The sequence below is a fragment of the Cervus canadensis genome, chromosome 3 (assembly GCF_019320065.1).
Source record: "Cervus canadensis isolate Bull #8, Minnesota chromosome 3, ASM1932006v1, whole genome shotgun sequence".
NCBI lineage: Eukaryota > Metazoa > Chordata > Mammalia > Artiodactyla > Cervidae > Cervus > Cervus canadensis.
The window spans coordinates 67,184,543-67,205,424 of record NC_057388.1 but is presented as its reverse complement, the minus strand read 5'-3'; positions in this window follow the sequence as shown (position 1 = coordinate 67,205,424).

Genomic DNA, 20,882 nt, shown 5'->3' with positions numbered 1-20,882 from the left:
TCATGTCCATACATCTGTACATGAGTACTGGAAAAACCATAGCTTTGAATATACAGATCTTTGTCAACAAAGTGATATCTTTGCTTTTTAATATGCTGTCTAGGTTTTTCATAGCTTTCCTTCCAAGGAGCAAACATCTTTTAATTTCATGGTTGCAGTCATCGTCCACAGTGATTTTGGAGCTGAAGAAAATAAAATGTCACTATTTCCACTTTTCCCCCATCTATTTGCCCATGCTTGCATGAAATGTTCCCTGATCTCTTCAACTTTCTTGAAGAGATCTCCAGTCTTCCCCATTCTGTTGTTTGTCTCTGCTTCTTTGCATTATTCACTTAAGGCCTTCTTATCTTTCCTTGCTATTCTCTGGAACCCCACATTCAGTTGGGTATATCTTTCCCTTTCTCCCTTACTTTTCACTTCTCTTCTTTCCTCAGCTATTTGTAAAGCCACCTCAGAAAACAATTTTGCCTTTTTGCATTTCTTTTTCTTGGGGATGATTCTGGTCACTGCCTCCTGTACAATGTTACAAACCTCTGTCCATAGTTCTTCAGGAACTCTGTCTACCAGATCTAATCCCTTGAATCTATTCATCACCTCCATGTATAATCATAAGGGGTTTGATTTAGATCATACCTGAATGGCCCAGTGGTTTTATCTACTTTCTTCATTTAAGCCTGAATTTTGCAATAAGGAGCTGATGATCTGAGACACAATCAGCTCCCAGGTCTTGTTTTTGCTGACTGTATAGAGCTTCACCATCTTCGACTGCAAAGAATATAATTAGTCTGATTTCAGTATTGACCATTTGGTGATGTCCATGTGTGGAGTCGTCTCTTGTGTTGTTGGAAAAGGTTGTTTACTATGACCAGTGTGTTCACTTGACAAAACTCTGTTAGCCTTTGACCTGCTTCATTTTGTTCTCCAAGACCAAACTTGCCTGTTACATCTGAGAAGTATGCTCAGTAAATAGAAAACTGTATTGCCTGAGGCAGGTATTAGTCAACAGAAAGGGCCCAATTCTTCTCCATGACAGCGCCCAACCGCATATTGCACAACCAATACTTCGTAAGTTGAATGAACTGGACTGAGAAGTTTTTCCTTATCTGTCATATTCACCTGACCTCCTGCCAACTGACTACTGCTTCAAGCATTTCAACAACTTTTTGCAGGGAAAATGCTTCCACACCATCAGGATGCAGAAAATGCTTTCCAAGAGTTCATTGAATCCTGAAGCATGAATTTTTACACTGTAGGAATAAGCAAACATTTCTTATTGACAAAAATGTGTTGATTGTAATGGTTCCTATTTTGATTGCTAAAGATGCTTGAACCTAGTTATAATAATTTAAAATTCATGGTCTGAAACCCTAATTACATTTGCACCAACCTAATAGTAACAGCTAAAGAATAACCAAGATTGTTTAATTCTTGCAGGTCTGTTTGGCTGGTATGTGCTGAAGGCTGTTCACTCATTTCTGTTTTCATGGCAACAGAACAAAGAGGGCTACATATTTATTATCAAAGCAAAAGTAGGGAGGGGAGAAGATCACCTTCTTCCTCACTCTTGGGTAGATGTCAAGGCTACATCTACCTCATCTACATCATCAGTCCCTCCTTTAACCCTTTATCGTCTAACCAGGACTGTCATGGCACTATTTAAATCATATGTATATTAACAAAAGGGTGGTGATGTATACTAAAATATCCATCTCAGGTTTCAGTATAATGTCCCCTTTCATCTAGTTTCTTTCCCGTTTCACAAATACTTTTGTATTGACTACGTGCACAAATGCTACTCTTCAAGGACCATTAACTCCCTAACTTTATGTAACAAAACGTAGACCCCAGATCTGTTTCTTTGTACTTGAACTAGGTATGTAGATTTTTGCTTGGTTACTGGACTTTTTTAATTGAAATGACAATAAATAGGAAAATAAAGAAATAAATGTGCATTTCCACTCTGACACTTTAGGAGCTTGAAAGTCACTACTGCATCCTAACAAGTAAAAACTGAACAAACTGAAAAAATCAGTAACTCTTCTTAGATTTGTTAGAGGGGTGAGCCCACAGGGCAAAATGCTATCTTGGAGAAAAAGACCTGCAGATACAAAGAATCACAATTTACTAGAGCAGAAACCTCTGCAGGAACCAGTGCTGAGGTAGGAAAACCTGACCTGTAATTGACAAATTACTGGAGGCTCAGAGTGGACAAGTCTAAAAAGTGAGAAACTTTCCACATCTGTGAGTTTTACCTCCAGGCCCCTACCAGGTTCTCACCATGAGTACCAGAGGAAAATCTCCACATGCATCCAGCACGGGGAGGAAAGAAGTAATCATTTTGAAATGCATCTGCTTCTTCACAAAGAGGTCTGTCTTTGAGAGAAACTATTTTATCAGAACCTAACTTACTGAGGTTTTATCAAGATACTAACTGACCTGAGAGGAGGGACACACCCAACTTCAGCCCACTCTAGCCACCCTGTCCTACCCAACAGAGGGGAAAGAAGCTGAGAGGGTCACTAAAGGTCTGAGAGCCAATCACAGTTCCCCAAGGCCAAAGAAATAAAAGCAAAAATAAGCAAGTGGGACCTAATTAAACTTACAAGCTTTTGCACAACAAAGGAAACCATAAACAAAACCAAAGGACAACCTACAGAATGGGAGAAAATATTTGCAAATGATGTGACCAACAAAGGTTTAATTTCCAAAATATACAAATAGTTCATACAGCTCAGTCAAACAATCCAGTCAAAACATGGACAGAAAACCTAAATAGACATTTCTGCAAAGAAGACATACAGATTGCCATAAGACACATGAAAAGATATTCCACGTTATTTGAAAATGCAAGTCAAAACTATTACCATGAGGTACCACCTCACACCAGTCAGAATGGTCATCATCAAAAAGTCTACAAATAATAAATGTTGGAGAGGGTGTGGAGGAAAGGGAACCCTCATACACTGTTGGTGGGCATGTAAACTGGTGCAGTGACTATGGAGAACAGCACAGAGATTCCTTAAAAACGAAACACAGAGCAACCATAAGACCCAGCAATCCTACTCCAAGGCATATATTTGCAGAAAACTCTAATTTGAAAAGATAAATATACCCCAATGTTCATAACAGTGTTATTTACAATTGCCAAGACATGGAAATAACCTAAATGTCCATTGACAGATAGAAGTATAAAGAAGATGTGGTATATATATACAATGGAATACTAGTCAACCATAAAAAAAGAATGAAATAATGCCATTTGTAGCAACATGGATGGACTTAAAGATTATCATACTACTGAGGTAAATCAGACAAAAATGAATAGGACCATATATTACTGATTTGTGGAATTTTAAAAAAATCATACAAATGAAATTATTTATAAAACAGAAACTTTTGGCTGTCAACCGGGAAACAGAGGAGAGGAATAAGTTAGGAATTTGGGGTTAACAGCTACATATTAGTATATAAAAAATAGATAAACAACAAGGACCTACTGTGTAGCACAGGGAACTACATTAAATATCTTGTAATCTCCTATAATAAAAAAGAATCACTTTGTTGTACATCTGAAATTAACCCAACATTGTAAATAAACTCTACTTCAATTAAAAAAATTTTAAGAGTGAGATCTAACCATAGGATCATAGAACACTTGCCCTCCTTGACATCTTAGCCACCATATCACTGAACATCTATTTACCCCAGTTCCTTTACCTAAGACATATATCATGCCCAGCTTTCAACAAAAAATTACAAAGTATACTAAAAACCAAAAACACAATTGGAGAAGACAGAGTAAGCATCAGATCTAGACTCAAATATGGCAGAAATAATAGTATAATCAGACCAGGAATTTCAAACTACTCTATTTTATATGCTAAGGGTTTTAATGGTTAAAAGTAAACAATATGTAAGAATGTGGATAATTGTGATATAAGAAAAAAATTGTTGGTCTTTGTCCCTGGCTTCTGGCACAGAACTCCTAAAACTCTTGGAATCTCCTGAGTGATGATGTTGTCTTTGTTGTGTTGATAAAATGACTCTTGGCTGAGTGATGCCTAGATGGCTTCAGGACGGGAGTTGAGCACCAGAAAGACCAAATCATGTGACCAGAGGGTTGGAAATTTCAGTTACATCCCTGACCTCTGGCAAGGTAAAGGAACTAGAGATTATTTTCAATCTTGGTCACCGGTGACCATAGTTTAAATGATCATGCTTATGTAATAGAACCACCATAAAACCCCAACAAACAACTGGGTTTGTAGAACTTCCAGGTGAACACATTGAGATGCTAGGAAGGTGGTACCCCCAGAAACAGCATGAAAGCTTTGCGGCCCTCGCCCCACACCTTGCCCTGTGCATCTCTTCCATTGGCTGTCTCTGAGTTGTGTTCATTATAACAAACTGGTAATAGTAAGCAAAATACTTTTATGATTTCTATGAGTTATTCTAGAAAATTATCAAACTTGTAGGAGGGAGTTGTAGGACTCCCCAGATTTGTAGTCAAGTCAAACAAAACTGCAGGTAACCTGGAGCCTTGATACGTGGATTGGTGTCTACAGTGGAAAGACCTTGTGGGACTGAGCCCTTAACCTGTGGCATACATGCATGCTAGGTTGCTTCAGTCCTGTCCAACTCTTTGTGACCCTATGGACTCTAGCCTGCCAGGCTCCTCTATCCATGGGATTTTCCAGGAAAGAATACTGGAGTAGGTTGCCATGCTCTCCTCCAGGGGATCTTCCTGACCCAAGGATGGAAACTGTATCTCTTATGTCTCTAAATCCAGGACTTGGTGTCAGAGTTGAATTGAATTATTGGGCACCCTGTTGGAATCAGATAATTGGATAATAGGTTTGCATTAGAAAACACCCCTGAAAGAACCTGAGAGTAGTGTAAGCAGAGAGATGGAAATTCTAAGAAAGAATGAGAAAGAAATACAAGAGATCAAAAATATTATAATAAAAATGAAGAATGCCTTTGATGGAGTAATTAGTAGACTGGACATGACTGAAGTAAGCATCTCTGAGCTTGAGGAAATGTCAATAGAAACTTCCAAGGCCAAAAAGCTAAGAGCAAAATGACTGAAAAAGATAGAACTACATATCTATGAACTGTGGGACAATGAAAAAAGATAATGTCCATTCAATGAGAATACCAAAAGGAGAAGAAAGAAAGGGCCAGAAGAAATACTTGAAGCACTAATGACGAAAATTTCCACAAATTAATGGCAGATATGAAAGCAGATTCAGGGATCTCCGAGGACACCAAGGTAGACAAATGCCAAAGAAATTATACCTAGGTATGTCACATTCAAACTGCAGACAGTCAAAGAGTAAGGAAGAAATCTTGAAAGATTAAAATATAACGTGTGTTAGATACTGGTAAATGCTAAAGGGAAAAATGAGGTAGGGTGAAGTTCAGAATTTTCCACAGTGTGACTAGGAAGACAATCACCCCACCCTCTGCCCAGCACAATTCCTAAGCCCCCTTTCCCCCTTAGCATTTACCACTATCTAAACAGCATTATATTTTCTTTTTTTTTTTTTAATTATTTTTTATTTTTTATTTTTTCAGTGGGTTTTGTCATACATTGACATGAATCAGCAATAGATTTACACGTATTCCCCATCCCGATCCCCCCTCCCACCTCCCTCTCCACCCGATTCCTCTGGGTCTTCCCAGTGCACCAGGCCCGAGCACTTGTCTCCTGCATCCCACCTGGGCTGGTGATCTGTTTCACCATAGATAGTATACATGCTGTTCTTTTGAAACATCCCACCCTCACCTTCTCCCACAGAGTTCAAAAGTCTGTTCTGTACTTCTGTGTCTCTTTTTCTGTTTTGCATATAGGGTTGTCGTTACCATCTTTCTAAATTCCATATATATGTGTTAGTATGCTGTAATGTTCTTTATCTTTCTGGCTTACTTCACTCTGTATAATGGGCTCCAGTTTCATCCATCTCATTAGAACTGATTCAAATGTATTCTTTTTAATGGCTGAGTAATATTCCATGGTGTAAAAAGCATTATATTTTCATCTCTCAAGATTTCTTCCTTTCTCCTGGACTTTCTGCAGTTTGGGTATGACATGCCTAGGTATCATTTCTTTGGTATTTGTCCAGCTTGGTGTCCTCTGAGATCCCTGGATCTGTGGTTAGATCATGGCATTCAGTCCCATCACTTCATGGCAAATAAAGGGGAAAAAGTGGAAACAGTGACAGATTTTATTTTCTTGGATTCCAAAATCACTGCAGATGGTGACTGCAGCCACAGAATTAAAAGATGCTTGCTCTTTGGAAGGAAAGCTATGACAAACCTAGACAGCATATTTAAAAACAGAGATATCACTTTGCCGACAAAATTCTGTATAGTCAAAGCTTTGGTTTTTCCAGTAATCATGTATGGATGTGAGAGTTGGGACCATAAAGAAGGCTGAGTGCCAAACAATTGATGCTTTTAAACTATGGTGCTGGAGAAGACTCTTGAGAGTCCCTTGGTGAGCAAGGGGAACCAACCACTCAATCCTAAGGGAAATGAGCCCTGAATATTCACTAGAAGGACTGATGCTGAAGCTGAAGCTCCAATAGTTTGGCCATCTGATGCGAACAGCCAATTCACTGGAAAAGACCCTGATGACAGGAAAGATTGAGGGCAAGAAGAGAAGGGGATGACAGAGGATGAGATGATTGGATGGCATCACTGACTCAATGTACATGAGTTTGAGCAGACTCTGGAGATAGTGAAGGACTGGGAAGCCTGGCGTGCTACAGTTCATGGGCTTGCAAAAGGCTGGACATGACTTAGCAACTGAACAACTTGAGTTCATGGTGGACACATTAATAATGCCTTTCTTTATCTGGAGTCTGTAACAGGCACCTTGGTGCAGTAGCAAAGGTTTAACTAGGCTGGCATTGTTTTCTGACCCCCACTGGCTGTGTGAGCACAGGCAGGTTCCCTGTCTGGGCCTCTGTTTCAACTCTACAGCTGAGCTTCTTCCTCAAGGACTTAGATCTGCAAGGACCACCCTATCCCCAGCTGCTCCTGTGGCGGCCTCTTGCTTGTCTTCAGGTCTCAGCTTCAACTTCACTTTCTCCTGGCAGCATTCCCCAACCCACAGATATAATAAGGTCTCTCTTAGTCTCCTATCTTCCTTCATAATAATTTTCTCAATTCTAATTTATTAGTTGGTTGTATAACTATCTAATGTCTGTTTTTCCTGCTGGGGTGCAAGCTCTGTAAGAAGGAAAGTTGTGGCTGTCTTTGTTGCTGCCTCTTGAGCACTTCTCACAATGTCTAGCACAGAGTAGGCACTCCAGAAGTATCTTTCAGATGCACAGATGAACAAATGAACAGTCAAGTGGTTATGAATTAGAGATAATTCTAGGTTAAGTAATTGGCACAGTGCTTGGCATATATTTGGTGCCTAGTAAATGATAGCTGTTGAGTTCATGGACATAGTTCTCGTCAGATGCTAATAGTTTCCACGACTAACTTGGTTTTATGTCTTTGCAAAGGTTATTGGGATTTTACGAACGAGTTTCATGTAGTTCAGTAATTTTTCAGAAATCCAATCACTAGAACTTAGAGAAAAGATTGTGTGTGTATGATGATGGTGATGATGATGATTCCCTGGAGAAGGGAATGGCAACTCACTCCAGTATTCTTGCCTGGAGAATCCCATGGACAGAAGAGCCTGGCAGGCTATGATCCATGCATTTATGCATACTCAGTCGCTTTAGTCGTGTCTGACTCTTTGCAACCCCACAGACTGTAGCCCACTAGGATCCTTGGGCTTCCCTGGTGGCTCAGACACTAAAGAATCCACCTTCAATGTGGGAGACATGGGTTTGATCCCTGGGTTGGGAAGATCCCCTGGAAGAAGGCATGGCAACCCACACCAGTATTCTTGCCTAGAGAATCCCCATGGATAGAGGAGCCTGGTGGGCTGCAGTCCATGGGGTGGCAAAGAGTCGGACATGACTGAGCGACTAAGCACAGCACAGGCTTCTCAGTCCATGGTATTCTTCCGGCAAGAATACTGGAAGGTTGACATGCCCTCTTCCAGGGGATATTCCCAGCCCAGGGACTGACCCTGCATCTCCAGCATCTCCTGCATTGTAGGTGGATTCTTTACCGCTGAGCCACTGGGAAGCCTGGGCTATGGTCCATGGGGTCGCAAAGAATTGAACAGAACTGAGCATGCACATACATTTGTTCTTTGGGTTTTTTCCCTTGGCCAGTTGCCTCTCCTTCTATGTGCTAATGTCTCTTTTACCTATGAAAGAGGCCATTCATGAGACCTGACCTTCAAAGATGAAAAATCTAATTGCCTGGAACTTGGGTTATTTCAAACAATGAAACACTCAATAGCTTTTAAGGACCTGTTGGGATGGGGAGAGGCAGAGCTAACAGGTACTGGTTAGGTTATGGGATTGCATTTTCAAAGAACACCATGCTCTTGACCTGAACTGCTTTCCTGGTCTGAGAGGCTGTAGGTGCAGATGGTGTACAAGATTGCACTCAGCAACAGCATATGCTTTTCTTTCACCCACCTTCATTCCTGAAGAATCTGTCCTTGGTCTCCTGGAAACTCATCAGTGATAAAATTTTTTTTTCATTCTACAGGTATACCTGGGAGATACTGTAAGTTTAGTTCCAGATCACATAATAAAGTAAATATTGCAATAAAGCTAGTGACACAAGCTTTTTTGTTTCCCAATTTGCATAAAGGTTGTATTTATACTACACTGTAGTATATTAAGTGTTCAATAGCACATCTAAAAAATGTACATAAGTTAATTAAAAAATTGCTAACCATCATCTAACCTTCAAGGAGTCCTAATCTTTTTTGTTGGTGGAGGGTCCTGGCTTAATGGCTGCTGACTGACCAGGATAGTGGTTGCTGAAGGCTGGGGCAATTGTAACAATTTCTTAAAATAAGATAACATTTATGTTAGCTGAATCAATTTACTTTTCCTTTCATGAAGTTTCTCTGTAGTATACAGTGCTGCCTGATTGGCATTTTACCCACAGTAGAACTTTTTTTCAAAATTGGAGTCAGTCTTTTTCAAACTCTGCCACTGTTTTATCAGCTACATGTATGCACTATTCTAAATCCTTTGTTGTCATTTCAACAATAGTCACAGTATTTTCACAGGCATAAATTTCTTCTTAAGGAACCACGATTGTTTGTTTGTTTGTTTTTTCTGCTCCTGCATAATAGCTTCTCATCGGTTAAAACTATATCACAAGATTTCAGCAATTCAGCTTCATCTCCAGGCTCCAGTTATGATTCTATTCAATAGTTCTCATGCTATTTCCATCATATCTGCAGTTATTTCTTCCACTGAAGTCTACAACCCTTAAAAGTTATCCATGAGGCCTGCAATCAATGTCTTCCAAACTCTTGTTGATATTTTGGCCTCCTCCTGTGAATCACAAATGTTCTTAAATGGCACCTAGAATGATACATTCTTTCCATGGGGTTTCAATTTACTTTGCCCAGAATCAGAGGAATTACTACCTATTACAGCTATAGCCTTATGAAATATATTTATTTTTATTAGTTTAAAATATAGCCCCTTCTTTAAAAGTCTTTATTGAATTTGTTACATTGCTTCTGTTTTCTTTTTTCTTTTTTTGGCCACGAGGCATGTGGGATCTTAGCTTGCCAACCAGGGATCAAACCCCACCACCTGCGCTGGAAAGTGAAGTTTTCCAGGGAAGCCCCGAAATGTATTTCTTAATAAGACTCTAAAGTTGATTCATTCTTTGATCCATGGGCTGCAGAATGGATGTTGTGTTAGCCAGGCATGAAAACAACGTTAATCACATTATACATTTCCATCAGAGCTCTTGGGTGACCAGGTGTATTGTCAATAAGCAGTAATATTTTGAAAGGGGTCTTTCTTTTCTGAGCAATTGGTCTCCATACTAGGCTGAAAATATTCAGTAAACTATGTTGTAAACAGATGTGCTGTGATCCAGGCTTTGTTGTTCCATTTACAGAGCACAGGCAGAGTAGATTTAGCATGACTCTTAAGTGCCCTAGGACTTTTGAAATAATGAGTGAGTACTGGCTTCAACTTAAAGTCAGCAGCTACATTATCCTCTAATATGAGCATCAACCTATCCTTTGAAGCTCTGAAGCCAGGTACTGACTTTTCCTCTCCAGCTATGAAAGTCCTAGATGATATCTTCCTCCAATAGAAGGCATTTTTATCTACATTGAAGACCTGTTTAGTGCAGCCACCTTCATTAATTACCTTAGATCATCTAAATAATTTGCTGCAATTCTACATCACACTTGCTGCTTCGCCTTGCTCTTTTGTGTTATAGAGATGGCTTTTTTCCCTTAAACTTCATAAACTACCCTCTGCTATCTTCAACCTTTTCTTCTGCAGCTTTCTCACCTCTCTCAACCTTCATAGAACTGAAGAGAGTTAGGACCTTGCTCTGGACTAGGCTTTGGCTTATAGGAATGTTGCGGCTGCTCTGGTCTATCCAGAACACCAAAACTTTCTTCATATCAGCATAAGGCTGCTCCACTTAATGTTCATGCATTCACTGGAGTCACAGTTTCAATTTCCTCCAAGTTTTCCTTTGCATTCACAACTTTCTGTTTGGTACAAGAGGCCTCCTTTCAGCCTGTCTTGACTTTCAACATGCCTTCCTCACTAAACTTAGTCATTTCTAGCTTTTGATTTAAAGTGAGAGACATGTGACTCTTCTTTCACTTAAACACTTAGAGGCCATTGTAGAGTTATTAGCTGGCCTAATTTCACTGCAAGGAGATCCAACCAGCCCATCCTAAAGGAAATCAGTCCTGAATATTCATTGGAAGGACTGATGCTGAAGCTGAAACTATAGTACTTTGGCCACCTGACGCGAAGAACTGATATTTGAAAAGACCCGGATGCTGGGAAAGATTGAAAGTGGGAGGAGAAGAGGATGACAGAGGATGAGATGGTTGGATGGCATCACCGACTCAATGGACATGAATTTGAGTAAACTCTGGGAGTTGGTGATGGACAGGGAGGCCTGCTGCTGCAGTTCATGGGTTCGCAAAGAGTCAGACATGACCGAGCGACTGGATGGAACTGAATTTCAATATTTGTGTCTCAAGGAAAAGGGAGGTCCAAGGAGAGGGAGAGAGATGAGGAAATGGTTAGTTGGTGGAGCAGTCAAAATACATTTATCAAGTTTGCCATCTTATGTGGGTGCAGTTTGTGGCACCCCAAAATTATAATGGTAACAGCAAAGATCACTGATCATAGATGATCGTGCTGCTGCTGCTAAGTCGCTCCAGTCGTGTCCGACTCTGTGCAATCCCGTAGACAGCAGCCTACCAGGCTCCTCTGTCCCTGGGATTTTCCAGGCAAGAACACTGGAGTGGGTTGCCATTTCCTTCTCCAATGCATGAAAGTGAAAAGTGAAAGTGAAGTTCGCTCAGTCATGTCCGACTCTTTGTGACCCCATGGACTGCAGCCTACCAGGCTCTTCTGTCCATGGGATTTTCCAGGCAAGAGTACTGGAGTGGAGTGCCATCACCTTCTCCACAGATAAGCATAACAAATACAATCATGAAAAAGTTTGAAATATTGTCAGAATTACCAAAATGTAACACAGAGACACAAAGTGAACAAATTTGGTTGGAATAATGGTATCAATAGACTTGCTGGAGAGGCAGGGTTGCCACAAACCTTCACTTTGTAAATTTGCAGCAAAGCAAAACACAATGAAACGAGGTGTGCCTGTATTTTCTTCTTAAACTCAATTCCATTCAGGCACTTATATGCTCTTGGGTATAAACAAATTTAGCGTTTAGTCTTAGTTGCTGTTTAAATCATTTGGGCTATAATTCTGCTTTATGATTTAGACATCTCAAGTTTTATAGCCAGCACCTGAAGCACAATGTAAAAAACGAAGTTGGATAGCTTAAGATAAAGTGCCATTATTATTCTTTCATATTTTAGGGCAAATCATAAATCCACAGATCTGTGGCCTTCATTTTAATCTAGTTTATGACTAATTCATTTTGATTGTTCATAGTTGATGGCAATGCATATTGTTCTTTCATTTGCTGATTTGGAATTGGTTCTTATTTTCATGTTTTATGGAGAGTCTTAGCTTTAGTTATATTATGCAGATCTAAAGAATTTTTAAGACCAGTTAACAGTCATAGTCATATCATCATTTATCAGCATAGCTCCCTCTCTCGCCCACCTTTATAAGAGCCTTTCTAGGTCTTCTAAAATAGTGATGGCAAGGTCCCTTGGGTTTTGCAGAGCTAGAGATTAGCATATACCTAGATGAAAATATTCTTTTGAAAGAAACTCTTTCTGGAAGCAAGCATTCTCCATCCTTTTATCAGCTATGGAAAGCTCTGTGGATATCTACTTCCTGGAGTACCAGAAGGCTCAGATGCCATAACCACATCACCTTCTCTTGTTCCCAGTACACAACCAGATCCTTGCTATTTTTCGTGGCTTCTGATCCGTTTTTTGTCTTTAATTTCTCCCTGTTTATATAGATGTGTGTCCCTCAGATCCACAAATCCTTTGGAAAGTGTGTGGAGTCCAAGTTATAAAAAAAAGGTAGCCCACTTTCTTTAGGAGGGGAAAAAAAATCTGTCTTTCTGAGACACTCTTGCCTGGTACTAGTCTGAGTTATGAGGGACTGACAGGCCCTGTTCATCCTCCATCTCCTCCATCACTCCACCATCTCTCCCTGCTATTTCTTGGTGGCAGCACTCATTTGTACTTAAAACAAACAGGTCATGGTTACCTGCTTGACATTAAAACAACAACAACAACAACAATGTGTATCTCCCCCTGAGTCCTCAAACTAGAATCAGGACTACCCCCAAAGATTTTTTTTTTCCCCTTTATTTTTATTAGTTGGAGACTAATTACTTTACAATATTGTAGTGGTTTTTGCCATACATTGACATGCAGCAGCCATGGATTTACATGTGTTCCCCATCCTGAACCCCCCTTCCACCTCCCTCCCCATCCCATCCCTCTGGGTCATCCCAGTGCACCAGCCCCGAGCATTTGTCTCACGCATCCAACCTGGACTGGCGATCTGTTTCACACTTGATAATATACATGTTTCAATGCTATTCTCTCAGATCATCCAGTCCTTGCCTTCTCCCATAGAGTCCAAAGTCTGTTCTATACATCTGTGTCTCTTTTTCTGTTTTGCATTTAGGGTTATTGTTACCATCTTTCTAAATTCCATATATATGCGTTAGTATACTGTATTGGTATTTATCTTTTTTGCTTACTTCACTCTGTATAATGGGCTCCAGTTTCATCCATCTCTTAGAACTGATTCAAATGTATTCTTTTTAATGGCTGAGTAATATTCCATTGTGTATATGTGCCATAGCTTTCTTATCCATTCATCTGCTGATGGGCATCTAGGTTGCTTCCATGTCCTGGCTATTACAAACAGTGCTGCAATGAACATTTCAAAGATTTCAAGCATTTCCCAGGACTTAATGTTTTGCTCACTTCTAGCTTTAAGACCCCAGGTCTGCAAACTCACTAGGCTCATCTAGTCTATCCTCTCTTTAGAGGTGATACAGCTATGAAATCCAGCCTCTACTTCTCATTTATACAAATACCACCCACACCAGGCATATGTATGTGGAAGATGTTCCTGAATGCTTGGGGAAACAGAAAGTGTTTATAAGAAAGCAAAGCAAGCAACTAAAAACTACCTAATAGGTGGTCCTGGGATTTTGCCATCTCTGTGGTTTGTCTTCTGCCAAGCCACACTCTTAGAGTGTCATTTTTCACCCACAGTGTTTTATCAGATTAGTTTTCCCAGTGAAGACAGTTCCTTTCCTAAGTGGAATTCCAATACTAGGTTTTATGGTAGTTTTTTCCTCATGCTGTTACAAAATATAACATGGACACAAAATCTTTATAACTCTATTGTAAGTCTAAGAAAGCAAAGACCTCCTTTCAGATTTCTTAATAACTCAAGAGAAGAAAGGAGGATGAATGTGGACCATCTGTTGCATGTCAGGTTGAGAAGAAATAATTTGCCTAAAAACCACATTGTTTAGATTGCAAAATCAACAAAAATTTGTGAAATGACTAAAATTCCCTGATACTTCAAATTCACAAAGCTACTAGGGACTCTTTGATATTGCTGCCTCTACTTGCTGCCTACCTGCTCCAACCTGTCTCTAGTAATCTTTGCTAAGGATGCATGGTGGTAAGGAAGAGTGGCCATGGTGGTCATTGTGATTAACTTCATGTGACTAAGACAGTGTTCATGATGGTGGTACTTCTGAGAAAAGTGATGTCTCAGAAATGGAAAGGCTTAAGTCAGACTTTAACAAGCCATGAGTCAGTTGCTGAGTTTACTTGTTGCTTAACTTTTTATTATCAAAAATGTCAAATCTATACCAAAGAAGATAGAGTAATATAATAAACTTCCCTGTATCCATCATCCAGCTTCAATAATTATCAACTATAGGCAATCCTATTTCATCTATATCCACTCTTTCGTCCACAACCACTACCATTTTATGTTAAAGCTAATCATAGGGTTTTTTGTTTTTTTTTTCAGGCTTCCCTGGTGGCTTAGCTGGTAAAGAATCTGCCTGCAATGTGGGAGACCTGGGTTCAATCCCTGGGTTGGGAAGGGAATGGCTACCCACTCCAGTACTCTGGCCAGGAGAATTCTACAGACTGTATAGTCCATGGGGTCACAAAGAGTCAGACCTGGGTGAGATCACTGGGTAGGAGCAACCTCATTAAACATAAATAAATCACTTAATTGAAACCTTTTAGAGCCAATATTAACTGCTATTACACAAATGCACCTGACGAGATGCCTCACTTTATCTTTTCTTAGGTCACTATTCTCACCTCCTGCCCCAAAGATAATTTATTTTCCAAACCAATCTGATGCACATCATGTCCTTGTATTTCTGAAAAGACCAGAGATTCATTTATGTGTATGATACAGAAATGTATATAGTAGAGATAAGGCTAAAAAATTTAAAATTGTATGCCAAAATATTAGCACTAATTTTGGGGGGGTGGTATGAAATCAGGAACGGAGAAGGCAATGGCACCCCACTCCAGTACTCTTGCCTGGAAAACCCCATGGATGGAGGAGCCTGGTGGGCTGCAGTCCATGGGGTCGCGAAGAGTCGGACACGACTGAGCGACCTCACTTTCACCTTTCACTTTCACACATTGGAGAAGGAAATGGCAACCCACTCCAGTGTTCTTGCCTGGAGAATCCCAGGGACGGGGGAGCCTGGTGGGCTTCCATCTATGGGGTCGCACAAAGTCGACACAACTGAAGCGACTTAGCAGCAGCAGCTTATAATTACTTACAGTTTTCTATTGGTAAAAGTAATGTATAGATTATAAGATAAAGTCAAGCATATATCTGCTGATACCTTTTAAGGTGACCTGTCTTTATACTTAGAAATGTCTCTTAATAATAGTAGGCTTCCCTGGTGGCTCAGATGGTAAAGACTCTCCTGCAATGCAGCATCCCTGGGTCAGGAGGATCCCCTGGAGAAGGAAATGGCAACCCACTCCAGTAATCTTGCCTGGAGAATTCCATGAACAGAGGAGCCTGGGAGGCTACAGTCCGTGGGGTTGCAAAGAGTCAGGCATGACTGAGCAACTATCACTCACATTACTTTTATGATTAAAAAATGAACATAAACATCCACCATGAATAGAAATTAAAAAAAAAAAAAAAAGCTTTTATGGAAAATAGCACAGTTGGCTTCCCTACACAAGTTGAACTCTTCAGGATAAATGAGAAAATGAAAAAAAAAAATTTTTAACTAATCAACAAAATTTGGACACCCTCAAAGTGCCCACATAGTCAAAACCTCAAAATGTGGCCTTGCCTATCAGCTGAACAAAACCCACACCCATGGCCTGACCCAGGCTTTTAGCATGGCTTCCGGGAGCAGGAAGCAGTGTAGGAAATGGAGCTGAGGAACTGAACTACTGAAAGTTTGGTGTTAGATGGCTCTTAGGGACAGAAGGTAGGATTTTTGAAACTAAGGCTCTCCTGGAGAAAACAGACATGGAGAGAGTCACTGACTCTTGGCGGGGCCATTGTCGCAGGCGACTTCCTGGAGAAGCAAGGCCATATTTTGCCAATGAGCCTGAACGCCTCTGCTTCCAAGAAACTGCCCCTCCCTCTCCTGCACCTTCCCCTCTCCGCCCATAATCAGATAAGTCCGTGCCCTTTGATATGAGAGTGGGGTCACTTGGTGTGTCCAAAGGGGATTAAATCCTAATGGGTTATATTTTTTGTTCTCATTTAGTTTGCTTTTTAAAAAAAGTTTATGAAACCAAACTCCATTTTCTAATTTTTTTTTCAAGGAACATGTATTGTGTGATTTCAAAAAAGGAAAAGAAACTGTATTTTGCCCTTGAATCTACTCCAGCTTCCCATCTGTTCCCCATAAAGGCTTCCTCTAAAAGACTCGGTATGAAAAAAAGAGGTGGAGCTGGGGGAGAGTGGGGAGAGAGAGAACGAGGAGAGAGAGGAGAGACAGTGTGTGTGCATGTGTGGATGTGTGTGCCTGTTTGTGTGGGTGTATGTGTGTTTTTATGTGTGTTTACGTGTGTATTTATGTTTGTGTGTGTTTGGGAGCTCCAAGGAGAGGAACCAGGATAGAGCTAGGATTCAACTAGGTCTCAGCCTCTTCACAAGCCTCCATTATGATGGGAACCCACATGTGGCAGCCCTGACAATGGGGTTTAGAAGCCCGGCTGAGGAGGTCTAGACCTCAGCATCAGATGTCAGGCTGAACAACAACAAAACCATGGTCAATAAGGCTCTTTAGACCAAATGTATCTGTATGGAATAGAAGACAGGATAGGGTGATGCAAACTAAGAAAATGGTTTGGGTTTTGTTTTTGGTTGGTTTTTACTAACAAGAATTTAAGTAGATGGTCCAGAGTTGGTGTAGTAGCTTGATTGTGTGGGGTGACTAACTGTCCAGTTTGTCTAGGATTGGTCCTTGGTTTGTAGAATTTTCAATGCTAAAACCCAAACGGTCCTGGGCAAACTAAGACAAGCTGGTGACTCTAAGTGTTAGGTCCCAGTGTCCATAGATCTTGCTGGTTTGCCAGACATGCTGTTTCCATCTTGAGGTGTAAGAAAGCTGCTCCTGTTTTCATCCTTCTTTCCATGTGTAGCCAACAGGAAGAGAGACCAGGAGGGGGATGACACGTACCTTTCATTCTAAAGGCACATTCCAGAAACTGCACATAACACTTCTACTTACAGTATTTGAATCAGAATACAGTCACTTGGCCATACTCCTCCCATACTAGCAGGAGTCTGGGAAGTGTCATTAGCTGGGTAATCCGGCCAAAGCTTCTATGATTTTGGAATAAAAGGAGAATGCGTATAGACAGGACATCTGGCAAGCTGCCCTAATACGGAACAGATAACACTTCATGATGCTCCCCATACTCCACAATTCCTTCCTACATGGTACTTTCTGCATAAATTGGCACACCGTACCATGTGACCGTCCACCTAGGGCTCCACCAGGTAGAATCGGGCTGGACCTAGGACCTAAGTGCAGTCAACTTATAGCGTTGTCAGCAATGGATGACATGACTGACTGATATGACTGGGCTGTGACCCTTTTCTAGAAAAATTGAAACGCAGATACATTGTCTGTTGCAGAAGCTGAAAGATATCCAGAGAAAAATTAGGCAGCAGAAACTATGAGCAAACAGAAGCCATGAGAGAGAAAAGGTCACCCAACAACAAACTTGTGGGTAACTGCAGAGTGGCAGAGGTAGCAACAGAGAGGTGCCCAGGAGGGGGATTAATCTGTCCCTGCACAGGAGAAGATAATCTTATCGACAGAAGTAGGTGGGATTCTGAATCATCTTCTAGTTGCATACATATATCTCAGTTTCTAGAGGCTCAGCAGTAAGGCTGCCACAACATTCCCTGTGACACCTTAATTTCAGTTCCCAGCTTAGGGGAGTGATTAAGTGTGGAGGTTGCCAGGAAGCTTGTTTGGGTTTTTCCATAGAATATGAACAAACTTTTTGGCCAACCTGGTAGTATGTTGTGTGTCAGTGGGGTGCCATTAGTGTGCATTCAGCTGAAAGAAAAACCACCCTAAAATAACCTAACAAATAAGGATACTTGTCATCTCACATGTTAAGAAGTGTACAGGTAGAGAGGTTCCAGGATGGCTGACTCAGAGACTCAGTGACATTATCTACAGGACAGACTCTGCCTTTTCTCTCTGCCATCCTCAGCCCCCTGGTATTGGCCTCAGATTTGCCTCTTCCTGGTTTCAGGTTGACTACAGAAACAATTCACACAACTAGTCAGGGCTGGAAAGGAAATGACCCTCTTCTTAGTCCCTTTGTGAGACTGAAAGACATGTCTCAAGCTGCCAGAAGACTTTTTCCCTCATCTCATCATTCCAAGTCCATTCCTAAGTCAGTCACTGGGAAGAGGAGGAACTGCCGCATAGGTTTAGTCTGACTGAGACGCTACAGCCAGGGATGGGGCTTGGCTTCCCTTCAAACACAAGGTTGTCTGTATCTGAACAGAATCAAAGTGCTTCTTGTCAGCAGGAAGGAGGACAAAATGATAGTTTTGCAAAGTAAACTATAGTGTCCACTACAAGACACTATGAGGTCAGCTGGCTCTTCTCTGGCTGGTCTCCAAGGGCACCTCTCACATTTAAGTCCCCAGTGTTACAGATTAAAAACTGTATTAGAAAACAAAATTAGAATTTTGCCACCTGACACATTCTGGGATGTTAAGGGCTTAGTTGCTCAGTCGTGTCTGACTTTTTGTGACTCCATGGACCATAGCCTGCTAGGCTCCTCTGTCCATGGAATTTCCCAGATAAGAATGCTGAAATGGGTTGCCATTTTCTTCTCCAGGGGAATCTTCCCAACCCAGGTATCAAACCTGGGTCTCCTGCATTGCAGGTAGATTCTTTACCATCTGAGCCACCAGGGAAGCCCTTGGGGGGTATTGATTCACCTTAATCAAAAGGTCAGTTTACAAATCAGGAAATCAGTTTATTGATTTGTAGTCCAAAATGCACAAATCTCTCTCTGATGGCTGGGAAGCTCATGCTTACCATCCAGCACATAGCAGCTAAATAGCCAAATTAATATCCCCAAAGTTTCTTGGTTGTACATAACATCAAAGGTAGGATACAGATGGTTTTGTGCCTTTCTCTGTCTTTGCCACACAATTTCAGGCTTCTTTTCCATTATACATGACGTTCTCCTTGCCTCAAATAGCTTTGCTGCCTTTCTCTGCCTAAAAATGCCCATTCAAACCAAGTCGAACATCACCTGCATGATAAATATTCACTGTAAGTTATTTCCTTTCTCACTGTAGTAAAATTCTTAGTCATCATTGTCTCCCTAATGGATGGCACTACAGTTCAGTTCAGTCACTCAGTCATGTCTGACTCTTTGCAACCCCATGGACTGCAGCACGCCAGGCCTCCCTGTCCATCACCAACTCCCAGAGTTTACTCAAACTCATGATTCTCAGACCTTGTACATGTAAGAATCACCAAATCGAAATAAGACTTTGTTATTAAAAAAATCATATTTTCTATTGACAGAGGAATGGATAGGAAGATGTGGTACACATATATATGTATAATAGAATATTTACTCAACCATAAAAAAGAATGAAATAATGACATTTGCAGCAACATGGATGGACCTAGAGATTATCATACTAAGTGAAGTTGCTGCTAAATCACATTAGTCATGTCCGACTCTGTGCAACCCCAGAGACAGCAGCCCACCAGGCTCCGCCATCCCTGGGACTCTCCAGGCAAGAACACTGGAGTGGGTTGCTATTTCCTTCTCCAATGCATGAAAGTGAAAAGTGAAAGTGAAGTTGCTCAGTCGTGTCCGACTCTTGGCGACCTCACAGACTACATAGCCTACCAGGCTCCTCCGTCCACGGGATTTCCCAGGCAAGAGTACTGCAGTGGCTTGCCATTGGCTTCTCTGATAGATAAAGACAAATATCATATGATATTACTCATGCATGGAGTATAATTTTTAAAATGGTACATGTGAACTTATTTACGAAACAGAAACAGACTCACAGATTAAAAAAAAAACCTTATGGTTACCCAAGGGGAAACATGGTGGAGGTGTGGAGAATAAATTAAGAGCTTGGTATTTGCATGCACACAGTAGTATATATAAGATAGATAACCAACAAGAACCCACTGTATAGCATAGGGAAGTATACTCAATACTTATAAGTATACTTATACCACAAAACCTATGTGGGTAAAGAATCTGAAAATGAATGAATATATGTATATGTATAACAGAATCACTTTGCCATATACCTGAAACTATAGACATTATAAATCAACTATACTCCAATAAAATTTTAAAACAAATAAATACAGAGAAAGAAAAAAAGTTTAACAAAAAATCATATTCTCAGGGAGTGTGATTCAGTAGGTCATGGATGGGGGAAGGAATCTGCATGTTAATGTACACCTCAGCAGGGGTTTAAGCCATGTTTGGGGAAGCACTGGCCTAGGCCATGATCTTCTTGCAATTTTTGTTCTGGTGATGGGAAATGTCTATGTTCCAGGAAGAAGGCCTCTTTCTCAACTGCAGTGAATGGGCAGTAACAAAAATCTTCCTCTTCCAAGGAAATCAACAAAGTCCCCATGACTTTCTGCTCTAGTCAGAACGTATATGGAAAGGTCCTGGACAGGGAGTTAGGGGTGTAGAACCCAGCTCCAGGCACCTTCTAAAAGGTAGAGATGCCTAAGCTAGGTTTGAAAGGGAGAAGGTGAGTTTGATAGATGTGGTAGGAGAGATGCTTCTCAAAGA